Source organism: Castanea sativa, chromosome 7 (genome assembly GCF_040712315.1).
Source record: "Castanea sativa cultivar Marrone di Chiusa Pesio chromosome 7, ASM4071231v1".
Taxonomy (NCBI): Eukaryota; Viridiplantae; Streptophyta; class Magnoliopsida; order Fagales; family Fagaceae; genus Castanea; species Castanea sativa.
In genome coordinates, this window is record NC_134019.1 from 21961786 (window position 1) to 21976408 (window position 14623).

At 36.8% G+C, this 14623-nt stretch overlaps 1 long non-coding RNA gene across 1 annotated transcript; it reads right to left on the bottom strand.

The window, feature by feature from the left end:
* Positions 1-579: 579 nt before the first annotated feature.
* LOC142642534 (uncharacterized) lies at positions 580-11473 on the bottom strand. Its single transcript, XR_012845673.1, has 3 exons — positions 11331-11473; positions 9426-10825; positions 580-1923 (listed from the first exon to the last, which is right to left on the bottom strand). It is a non-coding gene; the product is annotated as an uncharacterized LOC142642534 (long non-coding RNA).
* Positions 11474-14623: the final 3150 nt, after the last annotated feature.

Genomic DNA, 14623 nt, shown 5'->3' on the forward strand with positions numbered 1-14623 from the left:
TTTTTGTGGTGTTGATGATCGGAGGGGGTGGTGTTAATGGTCTGGTTTTTTTTTTTTTTTTTGGGTGTTCACGATAGATTATGGGTCGTTGGTGGTGGTGGTGGTGGTGGTATCAGGTGCGTGTAGTGTAACGGTGGTGGTGGTGATTGTGGTTCTTGAACAAAAAGAAAGAGAAAGAAAGAATATATAATGTGTTGTATTGTAAACGATGGTGATTGTGTGATATATAATTTTATTGTGTAGAAATATTATTTTAATGAGTAGAATAAGAAAATAAAAGTTAGGATGCGAAAAGTATTGTATAATTGATAAAGAGACTTTTTGAATGGTAAAATAGGATAAAATTTGCAAAAACTGTTGTGGATGCTCTAAGAGCTACTAGTTTGAACTCCAAAACCTAAAATCAACCCCAAAAGGGAAACTACAGGCGTTAATAAACTACAGAAGACAAAGATTAGGTGCATTGAATACTTGCTTCTTGTTCTGGTCCAATGAAGTTCAATATATCATAAAAATGTAGCACCCAGATGCGGTGCACAAAATTCCCACTTTTAAGTGAGTTTGATAGAGGTTAGCCTTATTTGTGTCCTATCATACAATAAGGATAAAAAAGAAAAAAAGATTGATTAAATAAGTAAAAAAACCATATTGAATGTCTAACATATCAAGCCTTAAATATCATCCCCAAGAAATCAAAATAAAGCATCCTCAAAAGAAAATGAATGCAAAAAGATTAAAAGACAAATCACAAGACAATTTGAAGTAAGAACTAACATTACTTTGTTGTTATAATTGGACATCTGGATCTTGTCACTTAATGCCACAATAAAACAAGAAGCAGGCTTTTTCCCATCAAAAAAGCCCTAGTGTCATTCAAAACTCTATTCAGGTTGCGTCCGGCAGCTCATTTACCCTCAGTACTCACTTCTTAGATCTTAGTCCACTGTTGCGCATGGAAAAGTTGCAGTGTTTTCATTTTTTTTAATTGATGCATCATTTTAAATGTTCATCTCTTTATCTCCAGGTGATGACGGATCAGTTCCTAAAAGATATCAATCCATGTGTCAGGGATACCAGGTAAGCACTAGTGCATGGAGTCCTGACCCCAGATTGCCACTGCATCCTTCTTTCCCAGTCAAATTTCTGGGTGTGCATCTGCTTTGAACTCACTCAAATGAGTCCGGACAAGCCGTTGAATCTCTGTGCCCTGCAAAACTTATCAGATGATTCAGATGTCTTGCTTCTTTGTTCACATCATTGTTTTTGGGATCAAACCACAAGTAAAGCTGCCCAGGTATCAGTATCTAATCTGGCTCAGAAAAGGATGAGGAAGAGAAAAGGAAGACTCAACTTTTTTCTTTTCATTTTTTCCGTTGGAAAAATGTTAACTTTAACAAATGTACATATTGATTAAATTTCAAGCCATGACAAGAAATCAAAATTGAGCTTGAAATTTTTGTCTATACCAATTTAAGACAATGGCAACTTGAAAGTTGAAAGAAATTATAGCCTACAGGTATTGCGAAAGTGCAGGCTTCTTGAATGATTTTAAAATTGACATGATCAACATTGGTATTGCAAAACAACTTGAAATGGTAGTTGAGAGCATTTTCAATGGTTGAAACTGAACTTTTTAGTCTAATTCCCATGTCTATACACTGTAATCTCCCACAAAGAGAGAACAAAGTAAGCAAAATTCAAAGCAACCAAGTTCAAATATGCATGTTTGAAAACATGCAATTCTATGAGAAAGCACAAACAAATAACAAAAAAAAAAAAAAAGCCCACTCTGACATTTTCACAAACGCACTTGTTAATACACTTGAAATTTCAGTTCTTAGCTAGTGGCAATCAGATTTCCACTTCTTCCTTTAAAAAGCAATTGATTTTGACTTTACCTTTCCCCTTCTTTCCGATAACGACCTAGGCATCAAGGAATATTGTCATTTATCAAGTAAACGAAAAGTCATATATTGCAATACCTGGAAAACATGAAAAATCTAATAAATTTAATATATATATATATCGACTGAAGAGCCAAAAACTTATTTATCTAGTTTCCGAGTTTATGCTTAGAATGCTATAGAATGGTCTCCTCCTTTCTCAGATTCTATTACATCGTGCAAGTTGTGATGGTAGAACAGCAAAAAATCCTTGATTTTCTACTTCTAGTCTCTCTCTATACTTCCTCTCCCCTTTCTTTCTTTTCTCTACGTGCTTGGGTAGACTAGATAGCAATCCCTTGATTTTGCTAGCAGTCCCTGGAATCTCCTCATACTAATCTTTCTTACTTTCTAGACTCTTTCTTTCTGTGTTCTCTATATCTGTTGCGAAAAAGTGTGAACGAAAAGACAAAACAGTCCCCCACTCCCTTTAAATGTAAATAATACATACATCTTACCTTTAAGCTTAAAATCAACTCAGAGATTTATTACCTTCCTCATCTAATCTCCACTCTTTGTCCCTAGGGTTTTCCTTTTGGTGCTTTTATGTTCTGCTATTCTCTTCTCTCCTACAATTTGTACTCTATCAAATGTAACCCTTTGATTCGATTCCACTTATCTCAAAATCTAGGTGGAGTAATAGTTAGGAGTTTTTGGAGCTCAAATTCATTTTGTTTGTTGCATGCCACTGTTCTATTTGTCTATCCATTCCCGATTAGTTGCTATGACTGAGACGGATTTGGCGAAGTCTAAACGGTTGAAGGAGGAAGAGGAAGATGGTGAAAGAGAAATATTGTTTTGCTAGAAGCTGCTAGACTCTTAATATGCCACCGAATTGGGTGCTATGTGTGCCAACTATATCAATGTAAGTTTCATGTCATCCTTCATTCAAATTTGTACGTCTTTGACACCGTTAATCTGCTTTCTTTACCTCTGCATTGGGTAATAGCCCTTACTTCACCTCCAAATCCAGTAACAATAATCAACTTTTATAGTAGAGAAGTTCTTAGTCTTAATCTTAACCATCCTCTTATTGGTTTGAAGAGTAGGGTTGGTATTGGAGACAAATATTTCTAGACACAACCCTCACACAGCCGTGTTGGATGGTAAAGTATATGTGTGGGGTGGTTTCCATCCTGATTATTAACCAAAAACATCTGTATGGATTTAGGTTTTCAGGCCACTCATTGCGACATAATACCGTTTGAAAAATCCTCCTGATAAGATTGACCCTCCACTCAATTAGATTTACCGACTACTGTACTCCTCGCCAAAAAGCAAATTCTCATTGTCACTACTTCTATGGATCGCATTTCATATAAAATCTATTACTTTGACTTGACCAAATATAAAGTGGAAGATGGAGGAATGGGGTTGGGTTGTGCCAACAGAAGTTACGAGAGTACTAGCAGTTAGTAATACTGTGTATTGGCTGAATGCTTTTCCTCTTCCTCACCGATGCTTTTGGCGTCATATTCGCATTGAAGGAATAGACTTGAAAACTTGTTTATAGCTCTATGGACAGCTCAATACTTGTTGAAATTATTGAAGTTCATTCACAAAGCTTCTACAATGGAGAGTTGCTCAAAGCACAGAAAAGGAAATGCAGAGCACGAAGCAATATTGTGAAATGAAAATCTGATATTGATAAATAAGATGCTCTGTTCCTTATATAGCTGATACAGAGGCGTGAACAGTAACAGCAAAAAATCTAACCAACCTAACAACCTCTCTAATCTGTACACGTGTCTACAGTATTGACTACTTGACTAACTATATACAATTAATCTAAACTACAACTTGTTTTGCTCACAGCTCTCACAGCTGCTACATGCAGCTTATGTACAATACCCAATTACAATTATAGCCCAAGCACAATTACAATCTAAGCAACCTGCACAATTACAATCTAAGCAACCTTTAACACTCCTCCTCAAGATGAACCATATATATTGATAAGGTTCATCTTGGACAAAAGATAATAGAATTGTTTGTGTCCAAGTGCTTTGGTGAAGAAATCTGCAACCTGATGTCCTGAGGGAACATGGAATGTTTTGATTGTACCATCTTGAATCTTCTCTTGGATAAAATGGCAATTGACTTCAATGTGCTTGGTTTGTTCATGGTACACTAGATTTGCTGCAATGTACAAAGCTACCCTGCTATCACAGTAAAGAGAAGCCGCTTGTTTATGCTCTAATCCAAAGGTCTTGAGCAATGCTATAAGCCACACTATCTTACTTGTGACTGTTTCCATAGCCTTATACTCAGATTCTGCAGAAGATCTAGACACAACTTGTTGCTTTTTACATTTCCAAGAGATCAAGGAATCACCAAGGGAAATAGAAAAACCAGAAATGGACCTCTTTGTGTCTGGACAGGCTGCCCAGTCAGCATCACAATATACCTTAAGTCTCAATTCTGAATCAGCAAAGAGAAACAAACCTTGACTTAGACTTCTTTTCAAATACTTAAGGATCCTATAAGCAGCTTGCAAGTGAGGTGCCTTAGGAGTAGCCATGAATTGGCTTAATTTGTAGACTGCATAACAGATATCAGGTGATGTGAGTGTCAAGTAGAGCAACTTTCTTATTAGTCTTCTGTAGAGAGCAGGATCAGGAACATTTTCACCAACGAAATTGTTGAGCTTGGCAGATTGCTCCATTGGAATGTTGGCAGGCTTTCTTGCTAATAAACCAGTGTCAGATAGCAAATCTAAAGTGTATTTTCTTTGACACAAAGACAACCCTTTGGTAGTTCTAGCAACTTCAAGGCCTAGGAAGTACTTCAAAGTACCTAGATCCTTAAGCTTGAACTTGTTGTCTAAGAATTGCTTAAAGGCATTCACTACATCTACATCATTACTAGCAATTAGTATATCATCCACATAGATCAAAAGAATAATGATTGAGCCTTTATTAATCTTGGTAAAAACAGAATAGTCTGACTTTGATTGAAGGAAACCAAGCTCAATGATGGTAGATGACAGTTTGGCAAACCATTGCCTACTTGCTTGCTTAAGTCCATATAAGGATTTGGTTAACCTACACACCTCCCCCTTGCTACCAAAACCAGGTGGAGGGAGCATATAAACCTCTTCATCTAAATCCCTATGGAGAAACGCATTGTTGACATCCAATTGAGTGAAATGTCAACCATAGACAGCAGCCAAAGCTAATAAGATTCTAACAGTCACAAACTTCACAACAGGAGAGAATGTTTCATAGAAATCAACCCCTTCAGTGTATGTAAACCCCTTTGCTACCAAACGAGCCTTGTACCTTTCAATAGAACCATTTGCCTTGAGCTTAACTTTGTACACCTATTTACATCCAATGGGAGTTTTACCAGGAGGTAAGGAAGTCATAACCCATGTATGATGAGCTTGGAGGGCATCAATTTCAGCATTCATTGCAGCTTACCACAAAGGATCTTTCAAGGCTTGAGCATAGAAATTTGGTTCTTTAACAACAGATAAGGCAACAGAGAAGAGTCTATGTGGAGTGGACAATTTACTATATGAGAGGGTGGAAGAAGGAGGATAGAGAATACCTGAGTTGCTAGCAGCAATGGATTCATGGGATTGAGTCAGTGAAGCTGAGGCCAATACATGTGCAGAAATAAGATTGCAATGGTAGTCATGTAAGTAGGAAGGAGGATTATGAGATCGAGTGGACCTTCGAACAGGTGCAAGATTAGTGGAAGAAGAAGTAGGAAGGATAGGATTAGTGTGAGGAGCAACCTGATCTGGATGAACCAGATCAGGAAACTCATCAGGGGGAACCGCAACATCAATAGAAGACAAAGAAGGGGAAAATTCTGCAGAAACCATTGGAACTTGAACATGGAAACTATCAGGAACCAAAGGCTGAGAAGGAAACATAGATTGAGTGATAGGAAAAGAAGAAGACGCAGATTTGGAAGGCCAATGTTTAAAAGGAAAAGTAGACTCCCTAAAAACAACATCCCTGGATATGAAGCAAGTTTTAGTGGACAGATCATATAACTTGTAACCTTTAGAACCAAAAGGAAAACCAAGAAAAATGCAAGCTTTGGCTCTAGGGTCAAATTTGGTTCTATTCCTATGCAAGGTAGAAGCAAAACACAAGCAGCCAAAGACCCTAATATGATCATAAGCAGGACAATGGCCTAACAACTTCTCATAAGGTGTTAAAACATGGAGAAAAGGACTAGGAATTCTATTGATGAGGTAGGTGGCATGCAAAACACAGTCCCCCCAAAATTTTAAAGGTAAGTTTGCTTGAAACCTTAAAGCCCGAGCCACATTCAACAAGTGTTGGTGTTTTCTCTCAACCACTGCATTTTGCTGTGGTGTTTCAACACATGATAATTGATGAACAACACCTTTAGAAGCATAAAAGGAAGGAAGTGAAAACTCAGGACCATTGTCAGTTCTCAAGATCTTGATAGGAATTTTAAATTGAGTAAAGATCATGTTAAAGAAAGATTGAACAAGTAAGGATGCATCAAATTTATGTTTCATCAAACAAACCCAAGTGCATCTGCTGCAATCATCTACCAAGGTAAGAAAATACTTAGAACCAGACAAAGTAGGAGTAGAGTAGGGTCCCCAAATATCAACATGAACTAAATCAAAACAAGAAAGGGATGCAGTGATAGAATGAGGAAAGGGAAGTCTCTTCTGTTTAGCCAAAGGACACACATTGCATTCAAAAACTTTATTTTCATTGCAAGAAGTGTAGTTAGGTACAATAGATTTCATCAAAGCTAGTCTTTTTGAAGAAAGGTGGCCTAGTCTGTAATGCCATAGCCTACAAACATCATTTGAAGCAATAGAAGTACAAGAATGAACATTATTGACAGAAAAATGAGAAGATAATTTGGACAGGACATCATAAACAAACTTTGGCAAAGCAATCTGTGAAGAAGTTTGCAAAGTGTAGAGACCACCTTGCTTCTTACCCAACCCAATCATCCTCCAAAGCTGCAAGTCCTGTATAAAACAGTAATGGGAAAGAAAAATGCAACAACAGGAAGGATTTTGAGTCAATTTACTGATAGAAACAAGATTAAAGGAGAAAGATGAAATGCAAAGAACATTTTCAAGAATCAAAGAAGTTGAAACTTGTACAGTCCCAATGTGAGTGACCTTAGCCATGTCACCATTAGGCAACCTAACTGAAATGTGGACAGAAGAGGTGATGGTTTTAAAGAAAGTGATGGAATGGACCATATGATCCGTAGCCCCACTATCAAGAATCCAATCAGTGGGATTAATATGAGAAACATCAACAGTAGAAGAAAACACAGAATACTCTAAAGAGGGAGAAGACCAAATACCTGAGAGCTCATGACCTTGAAGTCCAATGGAAGGCTGTGCAATGATAGTGGCAACTTGAGGAGTTTCTATAATAGCTTTAGTAGGAGCTTGAGTACCAAAGTGACAGTGAGAATTCAACAGTCCAATCAGCTGTTGATATTCTGCCTTGGTCAAAGACACAGCTTCATTGGAACCATTTTCAATAGCAACAACATTGTTGGCAAAACTAGCTGATCCAGCCTTATTTTTGAACTTATAGCCAGGTAAGTAGCCATGTAATTTATAGCACTTGTCCACAACATGCCCCAAACCACCACAGTGAGTACATTGAGGTCTCCTAGCCTTGTCCTTGTTAAAATTCTTGGCATTGTTTTTGTTTCCTAAAGCTACCAAGACTGCAGTTGTGTCAACTTGAAACTTCTTACCAGCTCCAACCTTTCTTTGCTTTTCATCCTAAAGCAAAAGAGAGAAAAGCTTCCTCAAGGGAGGGATAGGATCCATTAGTAGAATTTGACTCCTTACTATAGTATAAGTGTCATTCAGCCCCATTAGAAATGACATTGTACAATCCTCCACTTGATGACCACAAGTGAAATTTCTGTAGGTAGTGAATTCATCCCAAACACCCTTGAATTTGGTGTAGTAAGCATTGACAGACATGTCTTCTTAAGCCAAAGAACTGACTTCTTTTCTCAGCTCAAAGATCCTGGGTCCATTACCTTGGGAATAGCTGTATTGCAAGTCAGCCCAAACCTCCCTTGCTGTCTTAAAGTAAACTACACTAGGCTGTAACTCCTTTGAGATTGAATTGAATAGCCAGGCTAAAACCGTGTTGTTGCACTTACACCAAGCAATATAGCATGGATGGTCAGGTGATTGGGGTTTTGGAATTGAACCATCTATGAACCCAATCTTAGTTTTGGCATCCAATGAAATCAACACAGCCCTACTCTAGGTATTATAGTTCTCTTTATTAAAACGCTCCACAACAAGGGAAACGCTTGGATTATCACCGCTAGTCAAGAAATAGGGACTTGATGGATTTTCCCATGGTTGAGTAACATGGTGAGTAACGGGTATAGAAGTGCTAGAAGTAGCATCAACCATTTTCAATCACAAATGAAAATAAAAAATAATGAAATCCAAAACAACGGCCTTTAATCACTGATCAATCGAAGAACTTGCTTAATCATAGAATACCAATCTCAGAACAATATTGGTTAAAGAAAACCAAGAAAACAAAAATTACAATTGAGCAATTAAAGAACCCTAAATCAGAAACCAATTATAGGATTTTCAACTAAGCAATTAAAAAAAACCCTAGATTCAAGATCTAGAAGAGAAACAATAATGCAAGAATCAAGAAAACATAGATAGAAAATCTGTTTGATTTGTGAGAAAGCACTAAAGGAAATGAACGAAGACAATTCAGAGAATACCAGAGGGAATTGATTCTCTGAGCTCTGATACCATGTTGAAATTATTGAAGTTCATTCACGAAGCTTCTACAATGGGGAGTTACTCAAAGCACAGAAAAGGAGATGCAAAGCATGAAGCAATATTGTAAAATAAAATTCTGATATTGATAAATAAGTTGCTTTGTCCCTTGTATAGCTGATACAGAGGTGTGAACAGTAACAACAAAAAATCTAACCAACCTAGCAACCTCTCTAATTTGTACACGTGTCTACAATATTGACAACTCAACTAACTATATACAATTACTCTAAACTAGATGCTGTTTTGCTCACAGCTTTCATAGTTGTTACATGCAGCTTATGTACAACACCCAATTACAATTATAGCCCAAGCACAATTACAATCTAAGCAACCTGCACAATTACAATCTAAGCAACCTTTAATAATACTCATAGAGTTTATGATTAGAGCATTGACACTTGCAAGGAATTTTATCATGTGAATCCATAATGTTTTCTTAATCTAATTGATCAAGACTTCATCATTTTCTTTTACATTTTCAACCTCAAAAAGGGCACTGCTAAGCCATACATACTTCACCGCCTCATTCTTGACATCTCTCGTAATGGAAATGAAGATTTGAAAATTTCATAAATGCAAGGGCATGTGACCAATTTATTTTATAAAAATATTTACTAAGTATATGATAGCATGGCATACGCTAGGAATGTAAATTACATAAGGAATTAAGTATAGCTAACCTCGTTCCAAAGCATAGCATACTAATTGCAATTTTGCAAATCCTTTTCCCAAAGTATCGTATCTCATGCAAGAGACACAAAGAAATGACAAGAAAATAAATATTAGATTTCTAAGAGATGCTGAAACAACGTTATTGACAAATTATTAATCTTGAAGAAATCATTTTATTTTGGCAAGTCAATGGTTAAAGATGAATTTTTGGAAGTTTTTGAGGTCAATTTGTGTTTTCAAAAGTTTCAAGGTTGAAATATAATTTGGAAAAGTTTTGGGTCAGATTGTAATTTTGGAAAGTTTCAGGTCACAATGAATTTGGAAAAATTTTGGGGTCAAATTGAAATTCCGAAAAGATTTGGGGTTGAAATGTATTTTGTAAAAGCTTCAGGTTAAAAGTTTAATTTTATGAAAGGCTTTGGGGTTGAAAGTTTAATTTTGGAAAGTTTTGGGGTTAAATGTTTAATATTGTTAAAGTTAAAAAGTAAAAATGTAATTTGAAAAAGGTTTGGGTTGGTTTGTAATTTTTGAAACATGCTTGACTTGTGGGGATTGGGCCCTTGTGGTGGAATGGATTTAAAAAGGACCTTGATTTTTGGGCTTGGCTTGACCATGATTTTAAAAAGGCTGGTGGGCTAGTGCGTGTGATTTTTTAGATTGGGTCTGGGCGAAGCTAAATTTTAATGTGGGCTGGAGCTTAGAGGAATTTGGAGAGAATTCCCTTGGGATTTTTAGTGGAGTGGGCTATGGATCAAACCCACGACCTCCACTGCCGGAGCTTCAAAGCTCAACACAAGCCACCAACACCGTGGCTCTCTACCTTCCTATCCTGGTCTCTCTCTCCCGAGTCTCGAACTCTCTAATCTATTTATTTTCTGCTGTTGCTCTTTGATTTATGGCCGAAAGTTTCTCTTTTTATTGCTTGCCTGTTTGTGGGTTTGGGGATTTGGTTTTCTTTTTGGGGTTTAATGATTCGGAAAAAGAAGGGATTTTGATTTGGGTTTGGGGTGTTAAGAAAGAAAGGATTTTTGTTTCGAGTTTTGGGTGTTCAAAAGGTTGGATTTTTGGCTCGGGTGTGGCTATGTTTTTGCTTTGGGATTTTGAGGATTCGAGTTTTCTATGGTTGGATGTGTGTGTGCTGTGTTCATGTGATGGTTTTGCTATGGATGTGTATCTTTGTTTTATGTAATGCTTGTGAACACGAGTTGTGTGTAAAAATGGTAGCTTGTGTTCTGTGTGTCTTGTGAACATGTAGAAATAAAATACACTACGTACCTGCAGCTTAGGCAGAACTAGCAAACACTTAAAGAAAAGAATGGATATTACCCTCTTAGTGCTATACTTGTCCTTTCCTTTGTGTATATTTTCTGCTTTAACTCCTGGTCTTGTCTGTGTGCTTTGTTGATAGCTGAAAAAGGAACAAGCTTTGAGTTAGATTTGGAGCTAAAAAATTGAAAAGAAAGATGAGAGAGAGAGAGTGTTAGATTTGGAACTAAAAATTGAAAAGAAAGACGAGAGAGTGAGGACAAAGTAAGAAAGATATTATTGGGATGTCTCTGCAAAATGCACAGAACGGCTACTGTGAGTACCCGCGTAGTATCTCTCTCTACTTCAGAACCCATTCACATCTTCATCTCTTTGAACAAAACCTAACATAAATTTGGCTTTCCTCTATCTCTCCGTTTACTCAAAGCTGTTGTATGGCTACATGGATGAAGTTTCTTTATATGATAATGGGTTTTATGAAAAGCAGATCTAATAGAAAATCCAACAACAAAAAGGTGAAAAAAAAAGTTAGAAATTATAGAGAGAATCAGATCAGGCTTTGGGGAGTTAGGAATTTAGAAATGATAGAAAGTTCCAAGAAAATTTCCCCTGATCCACTACGGAAGTGCTTAGACAGTTGGGTTTACCGTGTGATGCGAGACCCTCTGCAAACTTCACAACACACACGGACATGGAAGAGGAGAGACCGAAACTTCAGAGTTTGCAAGACCCAGACCGGTTCTTCAGATATCGGAGTTGTTCTTCACTTCTCAGGGTGCAAGAAGGAATAGATATCTCTTCAATATTTTGGAAGAGATGAAGGCCAAAATGGGCAATTAGCCATAGTTATTGAACAATATAGTTAGTAGCCACACTTTAGAAACTATATATTTTACTAACATCTCGACTCTAAGAGAGTCGATTTTGGACTATAAATCGAGTTTTTGAGACTCGATTTTCATAATTCGATCAAATCTGATGTGGCATTTTTTCCACGTAGACTGTACCTGAAAATCGAGTATTTAACAGTCGATTTATAACTTTCCCTTACACTTATTTTTTCTTATTTTCCTTCCCCTTTTTTCTGAGTTTTTCCAGAGTTCCAGCATCTGTTCTGCTTCCGGCACAAGGTCAGCCACCACAGGCCCATCGCCACTGACTAGCAGTGCGACCCAGGCGGCGCTACCCAGCGGCGTGACTCAGCCCGCAAGACCCAGGCGCGCGACCTCGACCTAGATCGCGACCCAGGTCGCGACCCAGGCGCGCAGGTCACGCGCCGGGTCGCGACCTGCGTCGCGCCCTGGGTCGCGATCTGGGTCGCGGTCGCGCGCCTGGGTCGCGACCCGGGTCACAATTTCTGGGATTTTTTTTTTTTGAGAGAGTCTTGAAATATGTATGGTTTGTAAATCGACTCTCTAATAGTCGACTTCCAGGTGGTCATCACGTGGATAAAATGCCACATCAGAAATGATAAACTATGGAAATCGAGTCTTAGAAAGTCGAGATGTTAGTAAAATATATAGTTTCTAAAGTGTACCTACTAACTATATTGTTCAATAACTATGGCTAATTGCCCATTTTGGCCAGAGATGAAGCTCCAAACTACAAGAAATGAGTTAATGAAAGTGAAACTAAGGAAAAGCGAAGGTACAATAAGTCTGGTTTGTGCACAGTGAGCCGTTGTAGGGCATGTGGAACTCTGACTTTGATGTTGAAAATACATACATACGGACCCAAGTAAATGAGCAAAATTGCGAAATTTCCCTCATAACTCAGTTGTGAGAATTTGAGTTCCCATTTTTCGTAACTCTTTAACTCAAGTTTCATTTTTCCATGACTCTAACTCAAGTTTTTGAGTCATGAGTTCTGGAAATGGAGGATGAAAATCAAACCAAACAGCTGCAACTGGTGTGGATCCCACGCAAAGTAACTGATGAGGTATGAAAATTGAGTAATGAATAATAAAAACAGAACAAGCCAAACAGGGCCTAAATCAGCACTTAATAATTCAATAAATCTTGGAATACGCATTAAATAAAAGAAATTAACTTGATTTTAAAATAAATCACATGCATGACTTGATAAAAATAAAGGGATTAAGTACAACAAAGTAAATGGACCCGAATAAAAATAGGATACATAATTTACAAAAATCAGTTAACTTCTTTAATTAACTTGATACTCAAAACTTAATGACATGCTCAAGCAAAGGAGCCCAAATGGCATATTTTTAGTACCAATTTTTCATGAAAATTACACTATAATCTTAGCACACTTTTCACTGTGAATTATGTATTTTTTTTCATTATTATAATTGCTTGTGGAGTGTGGAGGGTAAGGATCGGCGTTCATGTTTCCAAGAGAGAGTTTCACAAACATATACACTTAGATCAAGTTAGAGTAAAAATTTTATCTTTTAATTACTACAACTACTACTACTACTACTACTACTACTACTATTATTATTATTATTAAATTGAGCATTAGAATAACACTATCACAAATAAGAGCAAATTTTCCAACCAAATAATCATGAGCATAACACCAGACAAACACAAACTATATGAAAAGAATTTAGGATTTGGTTTTATTTAGGAAGAAAAGTAAAAAAGTAAAAAACAAAATTATATAATATATTTTTTAAATATGTATATATACACACACACACACATACATATACATATATACATACATACATGATCCAACCCGGCCAACCTGCTAACCCTTGAAAACCGGCCCAACCCGGTGGATTGGGTTAAATCGGGTTAGTTTTGGTAGATCAGCGGGTTCGCTATACACCCCCTACTTGTGAAATTGGAAAAGGGAAAAAAGAAGAAGCAGAGAGTGTGTTTCTGTGAAGACCATTGACATTATTACATTAGCACAGGAGCAAAGAGTGTAATTCTCCGAAAAAGAAAGGTTGAAAAAAGAGTTGTATTTTGTTGGTAGGAGTAGAAGGATAAAATTAGCTTTTGGAAAAAAAAAAGTTAGGAATAATTAAAGGAGAAGGATTCCAACGGTAAAATTAACGATAAAATAAAACTATCATTGTAATAAGCACATGAAATTTCTTAAACCCAATACTCCTTGGGTTGAGGGTGATGGTCTAATCTTTTTTTCTTTCTTAATTAGTAAGTAGTTAAAAAGGGAAGAAGTAAGATTTAAACTACAAACATGAGAAATAACAAAGGAAGTCATTACTGTTTAACTATCGCTTGAATTCCGTCAAAGTTAAACCTAATAATTTCTATCTCAATTTGTGAGAAGCCTAATCCTCCACATTCTTCTTGAGTTACGGAAAATTGAGTTGGCTTTGTAATGCACTTTTTTTTTTGGTACGTGGTGCTCGGGAAGCAGACCACTCTTCCATGCCACAAGAAGGATTTGATAGTGAAGAGATGACAATTTGCACAAAGTCCTTTGTTTTGATTTAACATCCAAAAGAAGGATAAGCTGAAGGCAGACAATGAAGCATGTTGATAAAGTTTAAAGCTTGTGGGGGGTTCTATCCCAATTCTTTTGGAATATATCGACGTGCATGGTTAGAATTGTGGGTTGGCCGACAAGGATCTTTTTTACTAGCGCTTTTTAAGTTTTAACTTTTAACACAAATCCTATCAAATCCTTGTAATTATTGGCTTATTTTTTAAAGAAAGTTCTCTCAAAGGGACCAGTAAAATTTACTACGCAACTCAACGTTAAGACTTATTCTCTTTGGGATGACGAGCCTGCAACGTATATATGTTCGAGTTAAATAATCAAAAAGTTTTGGCATTGCAATTTCACAGTGCGAGTTATATATGTTTGATATAACGAATTTTCATCAACTATTTTACATTTATTTATGTGGTTGATCTCGGTTAATGGTGGATCTTTTAATATGGAGACCCCCATATTTTGTTTACTATCAAAAAAAAAAAAAAAGTGTAAATTGGGCGTG